This window comes from Pyrus communis, chromosome 17, assembly GCF_041283825.1.
Source record: "Pyrus communis isolate YQ-2024b chromosome 17, ASM4128382v1, whole genome shotgun sequence".
Classification (NCBI taxonomy): Eukaryota; Viridiplantae; Streptophyta; class Magnoliopsida; order Rosales; family Rosaceae; genus Pyrus; species Pyrus communis.
The window spans coordinates 19,733,643-19,744,233 of NC_142581.1; the positions used below are offsets into that span (position 1 = coordinate 19,733,643).

Genomic DNA, 10,591 nt, shown 5'->3' on the forward strand with positions numbered 1-10,591 from the left:
CCCCCCCCAACCAAAAAAAAATCCTTTCAATGATGTTTGCCTTGTTGGTTATATTGATGTTGTTTATTTATCTAACATGCACAAATCGCGCTCTCAAACTAGTTATGTCTTTACTATTGGAGATACTACAATATATTAGAGATTAATGAAACAAGAGTTGGTTGCTACGCCTTTAAATCACCCTGAGATTCTAGCCCTGAACAAAGCATCACATGAATGCTTATGGATATAGGATCCTATAGTAGATTTACATGACTTTAATGTACTATTTCCTTACAATCAAGAGCTACTGAGTCTTTGCTAAACTAACGAGGCAGCCTTGTGTCTATTGATGATCATCTTGAAAATGTGATATATTGACATCCTGCATTTACTCACGTTTTCTCCCTAAGTTTGCTAGATTACAGTAGCAAGGTTTTTTGTGAGATTTTTCTTTAATATGTGCCTGACTATGAGATTTGTGTTAGCAATTATTGTACCTATCAAGAAGACTAGGTGCGACTACTCCTTAAATTGTACACACTCAAGGGGGAGTGTTGTGAATGAAATTATTAATTAGGAATTAATGTGATTGTGTAAACTTAAGGTAGAATCACAATAGGATTTGAAGACCAAATTCTCAAAGGATTTGAAGACCAAATTCACATTGAGGGGCCTTTATATAGAGCTAGAAAAGTGATGGATATAGCCCACTTTGGAGCTTCGAGGAATCTTTTGAGGCTTTATAAAAGAATCTCTCCTAATGAGGGGTTATACTTTTGGGCTCTATATGAGGCTAGATATATTTATTTATGTAGTAATTTGATTAAGCGATGATTTTGTGTGTGTGTGTGTGTGTGTGTTAGCTTTTTTTAAGTTGATTTTTGGACATGCTATCTTAATTGTTTTTTTTGTTGAACCTTTCAACCCCAAAAGTTCAAATTGTGACAAAGTTAGATTTCATCACTTATGATTCATTTGTTGGATTAAATTCTCTGATCTCAATCTCATCCATTGAAAGAAGCAAATCCCTACTTTGCCCTCTGAAATAATTTGATTTTCATGTACAACACAACAATTTACATAGCACCAATTGGTAAATTAGTATCATACAATTTTGAGAAAAAATATTTGAAAATTTCCCCCACCAATGCCCATGAACGTTAAATCAATTTGAATTTAAATTCTTATGGAATTTAAAACAATCATTAATTAGCCAAATTGCAAGAAAAATAAGTAAGAAAAAAGAATTTAAAAAAAAAAGAATAAAAGGAGAGTATAAGTGTATTCGCAAGTGGATGAAGAGTGATAGAATTTTGTTCGCATAGGTTGCTACTACTTTTTTGTGGGACACACTGTTTTTTGGGGCTAGATGTAGCCCAATTTTATACTACCCAAGAAAAGAAGTTGCTAGCTCCAGTGGTGGATCTAGCCTCATTTTCCGGCTCATTGAATATGAAATTTCTCGATAAGGCTTGAAATGTAGTAGTGACACACCTCGACCCTGAATGTCCACTAGGACTTCAAATCGAGCTGTGCTGGCCGACACCAAGAAGATGACGAAGTCATAAAGAGTAGTGATGTGGAAAATGTGAATAAATTTAAACCTAAAAGTGCCTAAGTATAAGAGTGCGCTAGTGAGAGGGAATGAATCTATATCACACGTGATGTTAGAGCATAAGTACAGTATAGTGAAGTGGATTGAGAATTATACCATCAGAGGTAGTCTCCAAAACCAGATTTGCCAAGAATCCTCGTCGATATGAAAGTTCAGCTGCTAAACCTGGAGGGGTGAAAAATAAGGGTGAGTGGGCCTAAAAACAAAGCTTTGTAAAAACCTTTTCAAAAACATAATAACCCTTCGCCGTAAAATTAGTATAGTTTCCAAAATATACATACTATGTATAGTAAGAAAATACTTACCATTTCCTGCAAAATCTCAAGAATTCAATACGGCATAATATTTCGTAAGATGTCCGTAATCACATAATCTCGCATAAGCAAACATATCACATTGAGTACTCATCGACACATGCTGACACACGAGTTCATGCAGAAATATTCTGACATGAACATGACTCGGTGTAACAATGATATACGCTCTAGTACTACAATTACGTGAAGACTAGTGCTATGCGACATATGAGTCCTAATTTCCTATAGCAATCTAGGACAGGACTGGCGCCTACAATGGATCCAAAGTGAGTGTACCGTGCGATGTTCGCATACACGTGAAAAACTGGCCCTGGCCCGGGTGAGTACTAACACCGGTGTAGCAAACGATGAGCAAATAACATAAATATAGTCATGCCACAGTGATTTGATAATTCTAGTCAGCATAATATCATTCACAACTGTAAATACAATTATGGCATCCCATAAGATTCATGATGATTTCCTAATTCTCTTCGTTACATCATTTCCAATAAATATTAATTTAACTATGGCATTCATATACAAAATTCATTATTAAATGTATATAGGGAAACTAAACATATATATGTATATATCAAAGAAAAGACCCACTCACAATTCATGTCATCGAGTTGAACTTGCCTCGTAGTAACGAGAGTCCTTGCAATGCGTTTCGCCTATAAACGAAACCATTTATGTAAATACGTAACTTACTATCGTACAAACGCATTTTCGTACAAAGTACGGCTAATAAAGGAACTATTTTAAAACGGTCGACTTTTGGAAAACAGAGAGCAGATTCGGGTCCCTGCACGTCGAAAACCTATGGAGGGACCTTGGGTTCCTCCACGCGCCCTCGCACGCGCCACCACAAGGTGGCTACACTGGTAGCCATGCGCTGCACGTGCCGGCACCACACGGGCCTAACGTGCCGCCACCACGCGCGCCACTCTCTTTCATCCTGAATCCCAAATTTTTTGCAGGTTTTTAGGCTAACTTTAAGACCTCAAAACGAGCTCAAATTTCTACCAAATACAGTGATTCAAAAGCCAATTAGAAGCTAGGAATTTAGGGAACAGGTTTATACCGATTCGAGGTTCAATCGTGGCCGGAGGTGACCGGGGGAATGGCCTAAAAGTGGTCTAATGGTCACGGTCAGATTTTCCATCTGGAAAAACTTCATTTCGTCCTTTCAGTCACCGAACCCTACCAAAACAAGTTTAAAACCCTAAGATATTCCATAAACATTGAAAAGGAAGGGAAAAAGAGTGTTCCCAAGGCCTATCTTGGTTGGAATCAACGAGAACTCATCGGAGAAGATGATGAACAGTAGGAATGACTACTGTGCAGTGCAAGCTCCATGTTTGGGTTTGATGTTCATAGTTTGGACTTAATAGAGAGTAGTGGTGGTTAAGACTATGCACGGGGACTGTAGAGAGAGTTTGAGGTGAGACAGATTTAGAGAGATAAGGAAGGAAACAGAGAAGAAAAAGAGGAAAAAAGAGTGTTCTCGAGCATGGCTGTGACAGTGGCCATCTCGCCGAAGGAGATGGAGTGATGATAAGGTAGTTATTTGGTCCTCGGCATATTGGGCTGTACAAAGAGGGTAGAGAGTTTGAAATGATTGAAAGGTGAGGGATGAGAGTATTAGAAGAAAGAGATAAAGAGTTTTCCCGAAAATGAGGAAAAGAATGAGAGACGCGAGGTGAGGGAGAGGAGTGGGTGTGGGACCCACAAAACAAACATTTTTATTTGAAAATAATAAAATAACTAAGGGTCAAATATCTAGAATTGTGAATTTACCAAAATGCCCTTCAACTTTGTAAATTTGTAAAATCTCCTTCTTAGCCCAAATTCGATTCCACTTGCGCCCACGCGTTCGTAGCGATGAGTACTACACAAGTACACTAAAATAATGATTCATACTTCTCTCTAAACAATGGTCAACGGAAGTCAAAATCCTTGCCTCTAGGGGCATTTTTGTAAATTCACACTTTCAAAATTTATAAAATCATAGAATTAGGGACGGATTGTCACAATCTACCCACTTAAAAAATTTTGTCCCTGAAATTTGAAATCATTTGTTATACATAAGTAATGAAAGACAGTAGAAAAATAAATATGTAAAGAAGATATCAAGTTAAAGCGGTTGCATGAACGAAAATACCATTCCGTCGTGATTGGAGTGCAATCATTCCTCTTTCATGCCCCCAAACTGATACTTTGCTTCTCATTCATGATAATACTATAACGTAACATTTGTTATAAAAACATAAAGTTGAAAGTCGTTATATATGTACAATAACATCATGTCAAAATACATATATATAATAATGTAAAGTTAAAGTAACTATACTGAAATTAAAACTAAACATAGAATATTTTTCACCTACACACTTGTTGCGTCACGTACTCCGAAGGGACCTACTCGTCCACTTGCTTAACAAACACAACGAATAATTTATCGATATTACGGTCTATAACTTGCGATATCAACAACTCACTGTTGTCTTGACAAGCAAGCAACAAATTCTCAAGGGTGCAATATTACCATCATGTCCCCCATTGGGAAATACACATACAATGTCTGATCAAAGCCCCGATCACGCTCCTGTACTACCCTCTCATGTGACAACGCAAATAGCACACAATTTCCTAAATTGTAATCTCGATTATTTGAATACTTGTTCGTAATACTCCTTTGTCAATCATGTACTGTGCATGAAATCTCTATGCCATATTTCAAATGGTGCCGTACACGTAAATGAAATAGTAACCATAGTTACACGCAACTCTAATAAAAATAAATGTCTATTATAATCATGTTAAAAACCATAGAACAGATAAACACAACATGTCCATGAAAGTCTGGATAATTCATTCCGACTGGTCGTTAGTCCGAGGGTGAAGTGTGGTGTCGGACACCAACTATGTACTCATAGCCTTCAAGAAGACTTTCCAAAACTTGGAAGTAAAACGTGCATAATGATGAGATACAAGGGTGATAAGCTGACCAAATAACCGAACATTATGATTTATACATGCCTCAACAAGTAGATTCATGGTGATTTTTTTCTTGGATTTAGTGAAAACTATGTCGAGAAGGTTAAAAGAATGCTCAAGAATTTGAGGGTCAAAACAAGTCCATCAAATCTAGGATACAAGGTAACTAGAGTGAATGCATGACATCTCACTACAACGGTAGCTTTCAGAAGATTTAATCCCCAACAATAAAATTCGTTCAAAATAGTATTTGTTGGGTGATTGAAGCATTAATGGTTGAAACTAAATATTAGACATCCGAGCGATTTTCCTTAACGGTTTGTTTGCTTCAGAACAATACGAATTTCAGTAGGGTTGACATGTATTCAAGGTTGATTGGAATGCCTTTGAGGACCAAGAGGTGAATACGGAATCACAATTAGAGTAGATGTTGATCAAAACGCCATAAAATCTGATAAATTCAAGAATGAGCATCCTTACCAAGTGGTCAAAATGTCTTCTCTCTGGACCAATGGAAAGTGGGCTAACACTACAAAATAACACCTCATCGACCACGATAATTATATCACGGGCTTTATATGTCCGTTATAAAAATTACAAATTTATCATGGGCATAAGAAGCACGTGATAAATAACAATTTTCTACCATAGACAAATTTTAGCCTATTGTAAAATAGTAGTGAATGACCATGCGGAAAGTTGCACGTTGTAAATTTACTAAGCCATCATGGATAATGCTCGTGGTCAATATTGTTTGTATCCACAGTGCTTTTTGTTTATCTACCACGGGTATAACGTGTGGTAGAACCATACACGCTTAATTGAAAATTTTGGAGAAGGCGGGACACCAAAAGTTTGCAAAATTTCAAACTATGTAATTATCTGTATTATTTAAGAAAATAAAAACTGAAACAATAACCGTGTAGAACCAGATAAACACCACACCCCATCCATCGTGCAAAACTAGACCAGTAAAAGAAATCGAAGTAGTTTTTTGAACGTATGTCTATGAAGTGCAATTAATTCTGAAACCCACTATCCACTTCTCCCACGACGGTTTCCTCCGCAAAGGAAAAGCTATGTTGTTTATTTGGTTTATTCAATCCTCTCACGTACTTTTTTTTTTATTGCAGATTTAGTTTGTTTGGTTTGGCTTTTATTTATCGTTTAGATTCCTCCATTAATTTGGTACTAAATTCTGCAATTGTTTGGTTGTTTTGGGTTCACTGTATTTCTGACTCTCCATTCTGTTTATTAGGGGTTTTGATAAAGCTAGATTTCTTGTTTCATCGACTTTGTGGTAGAATTGTACAATGGTTGGCCAATCCAAAAGTGAATCCACCTATGATTTCACTGGCAAGGTTGGTTTTTGACAAAATTTATTATTTTCATTTTCCATCTACTCTGCAATTTGGAGTGTTAGTCAATTATTTTCGAACCTTAACAATTGAACGCTAATATTTTGTTTTTAGGTATGCTAGGTTGTATCAACAAATCTTCCATCTATATATTTACTCCTCGTTTGTTAAATGAATCTCTATAATTTACATTTGATTTTATGCTTCAGGATTCGTAGTTTACAATTCTTTCAAATTTATAGGTTAAGTATTGGCTGATAATGCTTACAATATATTCGTAGTTTACAATATATCCTTTTGTTGTGGTAAACAGTAATTATGTTTGCATAACCGGGGTGATACACGATAGTGCAATCATAGACGTTGATTTGGTGTTTCCATCACTAATTTCAAAATCTAGTTCTTTTCACTTGAAGATGTATTTGATAAGTTTGGGGTTGACAAAGATTTTAGACAAGTTTCTCCATAGTGAAGTGTCATCCGATTTTCAAGTAAAGATGGTAGCCGTTGACTCTAAGTCATGAGTAGGGTGGTTCATTTCCTACGGTTCCAACCATTGGGAAACATAAGCGATACTTCGTCATGCGGCATCTACCTAGCCAAAACATCCAAAGAAAACGTCACCGTGGATTTCAAAATGATCAATGTCATCAAAAAGGTGTAAAACAAGGGTGAGGTGAGACAACAGTTCAGTTGTCAAAAACTTTATTCATATCTAACATCCTAAACTAAACTAACTTTCCTCGGTCGATAAGTGAGGAAAAACACTGTAGCCAAAAAATCACTAACAAATTGTCGATAAAATCGACAAGACCAAAGATGTTGCATATTTCACAACGAGTTATGGAAAATGAAATTTTCTACATTCACACCCTTTTTGGAAATCGACAAGAATATCGTCTGTTGAGATCACATCTCCTAAGAAAAGTACCTATCTAAACAAAGTTAATATTTGAGGAATTTGGTATAAAGCTGACAATCGGTGTCTAGAATTTGCTCTTGTTGCTAGGGTAGGTGAGAAAATTGTTTGTAAGACTACAACGAATTCGTCAGGCATTGGAAGAAAACTCAAGTTTCAAAAGTTGGCCATAGAGACCATCAACTTGAAGTAGGGATTAACGGTTTTAATCATTGTCTGATTGTGTTGCTAAAATCTAGGTACAATCCTAAGGTTCGGCCTTTCTGCTTCGCGGATAAGTTTGAGGTTCCCTAGATAAGGTGTTGGGTTGGATGACCCCTGGTCAAAAAGCTTTTACAACTAGGTTTCTCAAAGTCGAAGGAGATGTTCGATATAATGCAATGAGAATTTGTGTAGTAAGAGAAAGTGGATATATGGTGTATTCTATTTCCCCCCTCAATGGTAATCTAGGTAAAATTTTGGGAATGACCCCAAAGATATTCGTCCTCGAAAAGTACCATACAACTTCCTTTCTCTACGACCCATACTAAAAGGTCTTCGTAACTTTCTCAATACTCAAATTGTTCTTACAGCGGGAAAAATGGCTCGTGCTTCAATTCTAATGTCTACTTGTGGAAGTGATCGAAAAGGTGGCTAGTCGAAGAGGCTTTGTTTACCTAGATGGGTGATAAGGTAAAAACAACCATGAGTTTACCATCCTAATACAAAGCTTGCTCTTAAGTTTCCATGATTTAGTTTCTTCGACTCAGGTAGTCATTTTATTCGATCTATTAGTCGCGCCGCTAATTAATGCACATATGATATTTTATATTGTTCGTTACCCTGAAACTGTAAACCGGCGTTCTGGCATAAAGGTATCACTCCTAGATACTAATACATGTGTCCGGTATCAGAAATCATACCGTTTGAATACTGGTTGACAGCTTTTGGATATCGGACATTGTCGTCAATTAATAGCGCCACAATAGGCTGATTACATATTAGAGCCTACTTAGGTGGATAGTTTCGGATGACTAGTAAGGAATTGGTCCTATGAGTTGGTTTTGTTGATTCTAGAAAAAAAAAAAAAAAATTGACTATTTGAAAACTAGTGTTGGCTATACTCATGCCTATACTCTCATGCTCCCGAAGGTATAATAATTTGTACTCTCATGCCTATACTCATTGAAATGACAAGTACAACATCGAAAGAAAATTTGAAAACTAGTGTTGGTTGGACTGTCCTAAGGCCGGAAAAAGGAATTTGCCAATAATCTACTTTAGAACAGAGTTAAACAGGAGTCGATCTTCCTCTTGAAGATTCGGAATGATCACTAGTGTGTTTGAAAAGATTAGTGTTATTGGGGACCAAAAGTGGCTCTCATACATATGTTCTTCCGTCAAGTGTTACCACTTTAGCACCAGGTTGTCGCTTAAGACAATTCTGGAATCTTGACGAAGTAAACTTCGTTGGAATTCTAATAGATGGTATACTAATAGGTACTGCCAAGGAATCAAAACCATTTCTAGTTTCCTATCTCGAAAGAGTTGGTAGAAATGACTCGATGATAGTGGAATTGGTAGGTAAATCTCTTGTGATGCACAACTATCAATATAATAGCCTTGCTTCAGGGTTATCAACTTGTCTCAAATTTACATATTTCCTTGGTAGAGAAATTCTTCGTTTAAAGTGTACAGATGTTCTCCAAAATGATCTACTAAAACGTCGGCGAGTCGCTTAAACTGTCCAAAATTTAGGAAAAGTTAACACAATTTTCATATTCGATGAAGTGGCAAGATTCAACATTTAGGTTCAAGAACCGAGAATACTTACATCACGGTGTGATGAACGCAATACTGCCCAAACTCATGCTCTGATACCAAAATGACACATCCCGACCCAGAATGTCCACTAGGACTCCGAATCGAGCTGTGCTAGCTGACACCTGGAAGGTGACGAAGTCATAAAGTGTAGTGATGTGGAAAATGTGAATAAATTTAAACCTAAAAGTACCTAAGTATAAGAGTGTGTTGGTGAGCAGGAATGAACCCATCACACGTGATGTCAGAGCATAAGTAAAGTACAATATAGTGGATTGAGAATTATACCATCGAAGGTAGTCTCCAATACCAGATTTGCCAAGAATCCTCGTCGATACAAACGTTCAGCTGCTAAACCCGGAAAGGCGAAAAATAAGGGTGAGTGGGCCTAAAAACAAAGCTTTGTAAAAACCTTTACAAAAACATAATAACCCCTCACCATAAAACTAGTATAATTTCCAAAATATACATACTACGTATAGTAAGAAAATACTTACCATAGCCTGCAAAATCTCAAGAATTCAATACGGCACAATATTTCCTAAGTAAGCACACGACGTCCGTAATCACATAATCTCGCTTAAGCAAACATATCATATCAAGTGTTCATCAACACATGATGACACACGAGTTCATGCAAAGAGATATTCTGACATGAATAAGACTGGGCGTAACAATGATATACATTATAGTACTACAATCACATGAAGACTAGCGCTATGCGCAGCATATATAAGTCCTAATTGCCTATAGCAATCTAGGATAGGATTGGCACGTACAATGGATACAAAGTGAGCTTACAGTGCGATGTGCACATACATGTGAAAGACTGGCTCTGGCTCAGGCAAGTTCTAACACCGGTGCAGCAAACGATGAGCATATAACATAAATATAGTCATGCCACTATGATTTGATAATTCTAGTCAACATAATATCATTCATAGCCGTATATATAATTATGGCATCCCGTAATATTCATAATGACTTCCTAATTCTTTTCGTTACGTCATTTCCAATAAATATTAATTTAACTACGGCATTCATATAGAAAATTCATTATTAACTGTATATATAGAAACTAAACATATATATATATATATATATATATATCAAAGAAAAACCCATTCACAATTCATGTCGTCAAGTCGAACCCGCCTCGTAGTATTGAGAGTCCTTGCGATGTGGTTCACCTAAAAACGAAACCATGTATATAAATATGTAACGTACTAACATACAAACGTGCTTTCGTACAAAGTACGGCTAATAAAGGAACTATTTTAAAACCATCAAATTTCGGAAAATGAAGGGTGGATTCAGGCTTGGCACGTCGAGAAACCTAAGGAGGGACCTCGGGTTTCCGCACGCGCCGCCACACGTGCTTTCATCGTGAATCCCATATTTTTTGTAGGTTTTTAGGCTAACTTTCAGAGCTCAAAACGTGCTTAAATCTCAACCAAATGCAGTGATTCAAAAGTCAACTAGAAGCTAGCTAGGAATGTGGGAAAGAGGTTTATACCAGTTTAAGGTCCAATCGTGGTCGAAGTTGACCAGGGGAACAGTCTAAAAGTGGCTTGATGGCCACGGTCAGATCTTCTAGAAATCTGGAAAAACTTCATTT

At 36.8% G+C, this 10,591-nt stretch overlaps 1 long non-coding RNA gene across 1 annotated transcript; it reads right to left on the bottom strand.

The window, feature by feature from the left end:
• Nucleotides 1–8,753: 8,753 nt before the first annotated feature.
• Nucleotides 8,754–9,972, bottom strand: LOC148689577 (uncharacterized). The gene is made up of 3 exons (XR_015958387.1): nt 9,262–9,972; nt 8,987–9,098; nt 8,754–8,895 (listed from the first exon to the last, which is right to left on the bottom strand). It is a non-coding gene; the product is annotated as an uncharacterized LOC148689577 (long non-coding RNA).
• Between the last annotated feature and the right edge of the window lie 619 nt (nt 9,973–10,591).